This window comes from Tachysurus vachellii, chromosome 2 (genome assembly GCF_030014155.1).
Source record: "Tachysurus vachellii isolate PV-2020 chromosome 2, HZAU_Pvac_v1, whole genome shotgun sequence".
Classification (NCBI taxonomy): Eukaryota; Metazoa; Chordata; class Actinopteri; order Siluriformes; family Bagridae; genus Tachysurus; species Tachysurus vachellii.
The window spans coordinates 10,399,259-10,409,697 of NC_083461.1; the positions used below are offsets into that span (position 1 = coordinate 10,399,259).

General features: G+C 36.1%; 1 long non-coding RNA gene across 1 annotated transcript; it reads left to right on the forward strand.

Annotated features, from left to right (window-relative positions):
• The first annotated feature begins 5,930 nt into the window (after positions 1 to 5,930).
• Positions 5,931 to 8,186, forward strand: LOC132859281 (uncharacterized). Its single transcript, XR_009649726.1, has 2 exons — positions 5,931 to 6,041; positions 7,911 to 8,186. It is a non-coding gene; the product is annotated as an uncharacterized LOC132859281 (long non-coding RNA).
• The last annotated feature ends 2,253 nt before the right edge of the window (positions 8,187 to 10,439 follow it).

A 10,439-nucleotide genomic window follows, 5' to 3' on the forward strand; every position in this document is an offset into this window, starting at 1 on the left:
AAACAGTAAATAAAGGATCTTATTTGAGCATGCAGGATGCCTATTATCCAAAAAAAAATAAAATAAAATTCTGTGTGCCGGTACAGCCTGTTTTAACATTGACGAATGAATAAAAATGAATAAAAAGGTCCCAGTGGCATGTGGAATTAATTTTAAAGACCAAAGAATGTCCTTTAGTAAATATGACTTTAATAGGTGTCTGTCCAAGTGGCTTTTATAATGTCCTTCACTAGAAATAACAAGCTGTATTTATTTTTAAAAAATTTAATAAATAAATAAATAAATAAATAAATAAATAAAACAAATAAATAAAACAAATAAATAAATAAAAATAATAATAAAACGGGTCATATTTTTTGACTGTGGGTAATTTGGAACTGAAGGCAAATCAGAAAAAGTTCCTAGTTTTAAGAGATGTGTGAATGCTACTTTAGTAGTTTCATCTGTATTATAAAATATCTTCAATTCCTGAACATTTTCCCTCAGATTCTCAGTGTAGTTCTCAGCTACACCTTGACTCCCTGAGGATAATTCTGGAGATATAATGTGACAGAATAAGCTAGATAACTATCTATCAAGACAGTAATGTCTTTCCAAAATTAAAGAACTGTTGGCTTCAGGGTTTGGGTTTGTTGAATTCCAGAAAAATCTGTTAAAAACAAAAATACTGCTAGTCAAAATAGGAACTTTTATGGATCATTTCAATAAAATGCTTGTAGGAATTTCTGGGAAACAATTCCTTTAATAATGTTGGAGTATGAATTAAAGGAGAAGAAGAGTAGTGGATTTGTATCCTATTTGTATCTTTGAGTATTGTATTTCTCCTGTGAGCTTCATACACTTCAGGATCTTCATGTACATGCAAGTACGAAAGTAAAAAGCCTGCCAACGTTACAAGCAAGCTTTCTTAAAATAAATAAATAAATATATATATATATATATATATATATATATATATATATATATATATATATATATATATATATATATATAAATATATAAAAATTGAGTAGACCTTCTATTTTTCTATTTGTATCTCTATGTGTATCATTTAGAACACATTAATAGACCATTTGTATTTGGTTGCATTCCTAATGCAAACAAGATAAGTTAGAAAACCTTTCATTTAGCTATATATTTACATCGAAATGGAAATGATAATAACATGACTGTAGAAATAAATATAGCAAACCATACAATATTCAGATCTTACTTGCTTTAAAAACTGACCACATTAAACAGACATAACAAAATTTTTTGCTAACTTTAAGTGTACACCACATGCTAAACACTTGAACCATTGAAGCAACAGAGTATGGGAATTTCTTATTGAATATTCCACAAGTCACATTGCTGAAAAAAGCAACATCATTCTACCACAAAATCGCTGTATGTCATACAAAAGGAAAAAGCAACACATGAGATGCTAAAAACCTGTATCCTTAGAAGCATGACCTGCATCAGCAGACCACCTCCTAACAAAGCTCCTCTCATGAGACTTTCCTTTCCTAACCTTGACTGTTTCTGGGTTACATGCAAATTATCAAGTGATATACTCTGTGGTCACTCTGTTCTGCCAGTAACCGAAACTCTAGTTAAAAAATTCAGATTGAGTATACTGTAAGTTTGCCAGACTAAAAAAGCACGACTAGCATTTGATCGATACAGCACTGTTACGGATCAACACCGAGGTGCAAACAAAATAAAATTATCAAAAATATAATTATATAAAAATATAATAAAATGATTAATAGTCTGCTACTATATATTATCTAACTTTAGAGTAAACCTGAAAGATTCATACTTTGGGCTAGTTTTATATGAATTATAAATAAAGTGACAGGAAGAAAGACAAGCAAACATACATAAATAAATTCTGCAGTGAAATAAACTGGAATTCTTCTGACATCAAGGAATTCAATTTTATGGCCTTTTTTCATTTCAACTTCAAATGTTACATCAATATTTATGGAGGGAAAGTTCGTCATATTAAGAGAGCGTTTAGACTAAGGCAGAGTCCTTTTTTTTTGGAGCATCTACGTAGCTCACTAAACACATTTAAATGCCTTTAAACTAAAAAATGGGGCATAGAAAATATGGACTGAAAAAGATTTAAAGAGTATGTTGCCAATGTATAGCTACATAAATAGTTTTTGTCCCACTGCAAATTTGAATTTATTTAACTACTGTATATTGCTTTCATTTTTAGAAGTATAATATAATAGTCAATTAAAAGCATCCTCACATTATTACTGCAGCAGAAACTATGAAGCTCCCGCAAGACTGAAAAATGTCATCCTCTTAGCATGTAGATCTCCATGATGTCTGAATATTAAAAGTGTGCAATGTCTGTAATAACTCTTCACTACACATACTTAACTAAGAACATGGCCCTATCTCTAAAGCGCTGCTATCAGCAGACTGGTGCGTAATATACAGTATGTTTCTTCCCCTGTAAGACATTAACAGTCAGGTGAGGATTATGTGCTAATAGCCAAAATCAAGCAAGATGGCAAAACCAAAATAGTGCATTGATATGAGCATGGTATAAATTTGCTTCTGATCAGACACTTGATATGCCCCTGTAAATACACAGAAGTCATTAGTAACTACAAATACATTGTCTAGTTCATTGCTTCTCAGTTTCAGGATGATATACAGTTGAGGCCAAAATTATTAGCCCCCTTATGAAATTAGACAAAACTCTTGATTTCTCCATGGAAATGACCATTAACAACAAGTGTTTTATAGTGTATTTGTTTCCAAAATAACAAAGACAAAATCTCCACTAAGTTTGATTAGGATATTTAATTGAAATAGTGAGTTGAAACAAGAAAGGGCAAAAATGAAATGTCCAAAATTATTAGCCCCCGGTCATTAATAGTCAATAGTGAACCCTTTCTGAGCCACAACTGACAACAACCTCTTAGAGTAGTTCTTTACTAGGTTGGCACAGGTTTCCTGAGGGATTTTAGCCCATTCTTCCATTGCAAATTGCTCCAGCTGGTCCAAATTACATGGCTTCCGAGCATGGACATTGACTTTGAGCACTCACCACAAATTCTCAATAGGATTGAGGTCTGGGCTCTGTGCGGGCCACTCCAGGACCTTGGTTTTGGTATCCTTCAGGAACTGTTGGACCAATTTCGATGTATGCTTTGGGTCATTGTCTTGTTGGAAGACCCAGCGTTGACCTAAGGCTAGACTACGAGCAGATTTCTGCATATTATCCCTCAAAATGTCAACATAATTTTCTTTTTTCATGATGCCATGCACCCGAACAAGGCTCCCTGTGCCTGAAGCTGCAAAACAGCCCCACAGCATGATGCTGCCACCACCATGTTTAACAGTGGGAACTGTGTTCTTAGAGTTGAAGGCCTCACCCTTTCTTCACCAAACATAAGCAACATCCATGTGCCCAAACAGTTCCAGTTTAGTCTCATCAGACCAAAGCACAGACTCCCAAAACTCATCTTTACCTTTCAAATGTTCACGGGCAAACCTCAGTCTAGCTGTGATGTGCCGCTGTTTGAGTAAAGGGGTTCTTCTGGGACGATGGCCCTGAAGCCCACCACGATGAAGAGCCCTCACAACTGTGTTCCTTGAAACATCAACTCCAGAAGAGGCCAGGTCAGCAACAATCATCTTGGCAGATGTCCGGGGCATCTTGCTGATATCTCTGACTATTTTCCTCTCCAGGGTTCTTGAAATCTTGCGCTTACGACCACGCCCAGGTTTGTTTCTTACAGAATTTGTCTCCTTGTACTTGGCAATGATGCAACGTACGGCGGTTGTAGACACTGTGAAACGCTTGGAAATGGCAGTATAACCTTCCCCCTTATCATGAGCCTCCACTATCTTCTTTCTGAGCTCAAGACTGATTTCCTTTGTCTTTGGCATGGTGAGTAAAAATAGTCTCTCCCAATAATGTGTTCAAGTGCCCTGTTCCTTGGAGTCCTTTAATGCTGATTGAATGCCCAGGTATTGTTAGGAAGCCAGTTGACTGCACAGGTGTGGTTTGAAAACTGATTGATTAATTTGGTGTGTTTTGAAAGCTGATTGATTAATTGGGTGTGTTTTGAAAGCAAATATTCACAAGGGGCTAATATTTTTGACCACCCCATTTTCACTATATTTGATTATAAAGCAAGCCTATAAATGTATTTTATATTTCAAAATGTACCAAAAGCTACTAAATAGCACTGGTGAATGTTTGATTATATCAAGTTTTATCAATGCTACAAAAATTGGAAAGATCTTTAGGAAAATGTTCCAAAATTCCTGGGGGGCTAATAATTTTGGCCTCAACTGTAAGTAAGTAAATTTTCCTATACAAGACATCCTATCTGAACATATGGCTGAACAGGTTTTACTGATTATAGATACTGTGCCAAGTGTTAAAAAACACCAACCAATAACCAATAGACTCCATCATCTGTGGTAAATGTAATATTTGACATATAGCTATTATGGTATTAATTTTTCTGGACAACAACTAAAGAATTTGAGATTTCTGGCTTCTCCCAAGTGGGTCATAAAACATCAAGTTTATGTTCATATCTTTTAAACCTCTTAAATATTAGCAACCTTAAGTTGTAGACCAGGTCAAGTAGACAGGACCCATTTCACCAGTACTACCTTTAAACCAATAGTAATGTTTTAAAGAGGTTTAAGAATTGAAAACAAAGCTGAGCCCACATAATTTCATTCTGATGGCAGAGTGTTTTTTTTCAATGCCCTAAATTCCTGACTCAGCCCTAACCCCCTTCTATCCATGCACTTGGGCAGTTTCCAACTCCCACGTCTGAGGAATAATATCTGTCTATTTGACCTGGCTGATCATCGTGCAGCCAGATGGGCCTGCCACTAGCCTGGAACCAGTACAGCCAGTGACCATGGAGGAGTAGATGTATGGTTGGAACTCAATTGCCCTTAAAATAGTATTAGACTCAGCCTGCCCTTGAGCCATAAGAATAAATTTAGGTCATTAAAGCAGACAATGTTGAACCACACAACCGCATTCATACAAAAAAAAAAAAATGAGGCATTAAGAAATAACTAACCATCTGAGTTCTGGTTATAGTATTCTGTCCCTCATGTTCAATAAACCAATTTTGTGCAAGTGTTTCAGGCATCATGTGGGTCACTACATTTTGTAGCCTGTATCAAAAAAAAAAAATAGATTGATATTATATTATTATGGAGGCCAGGCATGTCTCACTTGGATTAAGAGCAAACTTAATTCCACCTTTTCTCCATCTAAATGATCATACACAAACAGAGCACATTAAAACATATTGAATGCATCCATGCACCTATAGATTGCTCAACTAGTAAGAAATTTGTAGTATTTTAAGAAGACCTAGACACTAGGGCACAAATAAACAAAATGTTCAGGCCAACCAAAGACTGGTGGAGTTGCATGTGGTAATGAAGCAATCATTACCAAGCAAGATCAGCTTCTACCTGAAATACTGTCAAGCAAATTACTCAGAGTACTTTGAAGAGTTGCTCTTCCATATCCACACCTGACACTTCACCACAATATATCAGGTTTAGTCTGAAGGTCTGAGTTTTTAGGCTCATATATAAAGAAAAACCTAATCACCTAGCAACCTTGTGTGATCTGTGCACAAACACCAATATCTAAGTTACCTGTACCTGTTACCTGTTACCTGTAATAAATAAATAAATAAATAAATAAATAAATAAATAAATAATAAACATTTCTATTAAATGACTATTTATTAATTAGATTGACTATTAATTATTTCATTATTTCATCATTTACATGACTTTTCTGACTTCCCCTTATTTCCCAGAATCAAGGTCTGCCCTTTACTCATATGCCCATATATGGATTTTCCTACCCTTTTAATTTCCTATTATTTTCGACCCACTTCATTGTTATTAAAAATGTGCTCGAGAGCTTCACTTCCTTGTTCTTGTCACTTTACTTACTTGTTCTTGTTGAGTTATTTGCCACTCAATCCTCCGTGACAGACATCTTGTGGATTAATCCTCTTTTACAGCTACAATGAGTAAGTTTCCTCATTTCTTTTCTTGCTATTCTATACTGTATATAATTTCTACTGATTATACACACGTGGACAAAATTGTACCCTTCGGTCAATGAAAGAAAAACTCAGTCAAACGGTCACAGAAAAAACTTTAATCTGACAAAAGTAATAATAAATAAAAATTCTATGAATGTTAACCAATGAAAGTCAGAAATTGCTTTTCAACCATGCTTCAACGGAATTATTTAAAAAAAAAATCTCATGGAACAGGCCTGGACAAAAATGATGGTACCCCTAACTTAATATTTTGTTGCACAACCTTTTGAGGCAATCACTGCAATCAGATGATTCCTGTAACTGTCACTGAGACCTCTGCACCTCTCAGCAGGTATTTTGGCCCACTGCTCATGAGCAAACTGCTCCAGTTGTTTCCGGTTTGAAGGGTGTCTTCCAGACGGCATGTTTCAGCTCCTTCCAAAGATGCTCAATAGGATTGAGGTCAGTTCTCATAGAAGGCCACTTTAGAATAGTCCAATGTTTTCCTCTTAGCCATTCTTGGGTGTTTATAGCTGTGTTTTGGGTCATTGTCCTGTTGCAAGACCCATGACCTGCGACTGAGACCAAGCTTTCTGACACTGGCCAGCACATTTCTCTCTAGAATCCCTTGATAGTCTTCAGATTTCATTGTACCCTGCACAGATTCAAGACACCCTGTGCCAGATGCAGCAAAGCAGCCCCAGAACATAACAGAGCCTCCTCCATGTTTCACAGTAGGGACAGTGTTTTTTTCTTGATATGCTTCATTTTTCCGTCTGTGAACATAGCGCTGATGTGCCTTGGCAAAAAGTTCCATTTTTGTCTCATCTGTCCATAGGACATTCTCCCAGAAGCTTTGTGGCTTGTCAACATGTAGTGTGGCGTATTCCAGTCTAGCTTTTTTATGATTTGGTGTCCTCCTTGTCTTCTCCCATGTAGTCCACTTTGGCTCAAACAACGACGGATGGTGTGATCTGACACTGATGTTCCTTGAGCATGAAGTTCACCTTGGATCTCTTTAGAAGTCTTTCTGGGCTCTTTTGTTACCATTCGGATTATCTGTCTCTTTGATTTGTCATCAATTTTCCTCCTGCGGCCACGTCCAGGGAGGTTGGCTACAGTCCCATGGATCTTACATTTCTGAATAATATGTGCAACTGTAGTCACAGGAACATCTAGCTGCTTGGACATGGTCTTATAGCCTTTACCTTTATCATGCTTGTCTATAATTTTCTTTCTAATCTCCTGAGACAACTCTTTCCTTCGCTTCCTCTGGTCCATGTTGAGTGTGGTACACACCATGTCACCAGACAACACAGTGACTACCTGGAGCCCTATATATAGGCCCACTGACTGATTACAAGATTGTAGACACCTGTGATGCTATTAAGTGGGCACACATTGAATTAACATGTCCCTTTGGTCACATTATTTTCAGTCTTTTCTAGGGGTACCATCATTTTTGTCTAGGCCTGTTCCATGAGTTAATTTTTTTAAATAATTTTAAAGACTTTCATTGGTTAACATTCATAGAATTTTTGTTTATTATTACTTTTGTCAGATTTAAGTTTTTTCTGTGACCATTGTGAGTTTTTCTGTCATTGACCGAAGGGTACCAACAATTTTGTCCACGTGTGTATGTTAACTTTAAGAGTTTGAATTATGATAAAAGTTCTTACTTGTATTGGTTATGTTGTATTGCTATTTTTGCTAAGCCCACTTGATAAGTGGAGTTCTATGTTGACACCTTAAGCTTGCTAAACTTAAGAACTTTGTTATGATCTCAGTCTGTCACTTTCCAGACTGGGCTTGTTCATGCATATTTTAAGCCTTAGTTCCTCTATTTCTACTTAGATCCTCAATCTCAGAGTCAGCAGGTTCGTCCAGCTGGTCAAACGATTCAGCTGTCTCGCCCTACTCCCTACATGAGGCCTGTTCCAGCTGAACCTTTGACTTTCACTTCCTCACACATTGTGAAGAAGCCTCTGACTCGCACTTCCTCCACCCAAACTCCTTTGTCTGACCTCGTTGATCAGAGAACTCAGACTGACTAGGCCTGATAGCACTGAGTCTGGTTACTTTTGCTAAGTTTATGATTGCAATAAACTTCTTTTCTTGTTTACACTTTTACTCAGGTGTGGCTATTTACATGTTAGTCATATATATTACCTTTAAACTATTACAACATCTGGGCTATCTATTCCCATATGTCTTATGAAAATAATTGTAATATTTTGTAAGGCATAATACTTTACTTTGGGGCACATTCTAGAGTTGCAAGATTTTTCACAACAACACCAACTGGGTTCTAATGTTTACTGATTTATTAAAGAAGATAAAAAGGAGAAAAGATAAAAAATACACACAAATGTTGCATAACAATGTAATTCCAAGGCAGGTCACTAACTAAACATACAGTAGGCCTATTTGCTCTGTATTTTCAGCATTTTTTTTTTTTCTAGCTATACTCTCCAATTTATACTTGTCTTTGATGAGAACACTTTGATTACTGAGCATGGCTGTGGTCTCGCACACAGTTTTGCTATCTTCAGGCAGCACAGAGTCCCAGAACCCAGTCTTCCCTGTACTTTCTACCTCAACGACTACCTATTTTTTATCAAACAAAAAAAGTCAGGCTAAAACTCCTGAACTAAAGACCTGTAAAGAGAAACTTACTTAATGAAGTAATTCAGATGGTTTAAAATGGAATGGAAAATTAAATAAATTTATAGTGAAGTTCACAGTCTCTGAAAATTCTCCTTTTTTTTTAAATCAGGAAAAATCAGAGGTATAAACAAAGATTAGAACAGAGGAAATGCCACCACTTTAAAACTTGTGTAAGTCATATTATGAGAACAGACAAGAGTGATTGTTTCAGATGTGAGAAATGATTCTATGACATCTTACCATGCTGAGCTCCTCTTCTCATTGATTTCTGTTGCTGTCCTGAATGGATACGTTCGTATAGAGGGCACGTGTCAGGCTGTGTCACGTGGTTGAAGTTCTGTAAACTAGTAAAGCATGGGCATGAAAATGGCAATAATGAATACAGTATTAAAACATTTCATTTTATAGAACATGACTGAGGCCCACAAAAAAAAAAAAAAACCAAAGCCACACAAGCCCCAGTAGGAATATCAGACACTGAAGTAAATTGTCATATATGTGAACAAGGTCAGAAGAAGAGAAGCAAAATAGAAATAGGCAAGGCTCAGACTGCACGTGAACTTCAAAAGACTTTACAAAGTGTGACAACACAGACTATATATAGTGGAGTAACTGGGATATGTGGAGCAGGTGAGCAGAACAGGTGCTGGTGGTTGGTGATGACCAGTACAGTGGGAGGAGTGGCTAGAGGCATGCCACCTGTCACTAGCACTATTTCAGATTTTGGACTGTAAAGCTATAATTGTATTATTTTAAAATTTATGGCATTAATTATAAGAAAAACAGAATAAATTTAAGTTTAAAGGTTACAAAATGCATTGTATTCCATTGGTTTCTGGAATTGTTACTGAGTTTGTCAAAGGTGAATAATCATTGAGCTTTACTATATCTGCTCAGTCTTAGGACATATCAATTTATTACCTAAACATACATATACATATAATTCTACATTTTATGAGAGTCATACTGTCTCCCAATGCTTGCAAAATTCCTCCAGTAACCAAAAGAATAGAAATATATTTTCTCAGTTTATGTTTAAGCAAATTGATTTATTTCCTCACACATTTTCCATGTAACATAATAGTACAGAATTAATTTCACTTGTTCATTCATCTCCAGTAACCTCTTTTTTTGTGGATAGGACACCAATAAATTACAGGGTATCACACACCGTGCACAAGTTTGTACATTAATTTACAGTTAGGGGAAATGTAGAAAATTCACTTTATCAGCATATTTTTAGATGGTGGAAAGAAACAAAACCTAGAGGAAAACATACAAGCAGTAGCCAGACGTCAAGAGCAAACCTAAGACCCTGGAACTCTTCGTATTGCCTAACTGTGCCACATGCTACTACCAACATACTAATGAATATTTGCATTTTTCTATTCAAAGGTTAATATTTTAAGAAAGTTTATTATATATGAGACACACGGTTTAGTGAGAAGCATGATGTAAGGCAGATGGGTGGCTCAGGACGAGGATGTGTTATATTTTACTAGATTTACACTTCAATATGTCAAACACCACCTGCTCATGCTGTCATTGTAATTTGTTCAGAAATATTACATGAAATCATCAGTATGATTCATAATTGTCATGGAATAGATAATTGGTGCCTTCTCCAAAATGTCATATAATAGGATGTGTTGAAGAGGTTTACAACCTCCCTGAAAATAGAGAAGGTCTCATTTTATTGCATGCAGTTTTAATTCC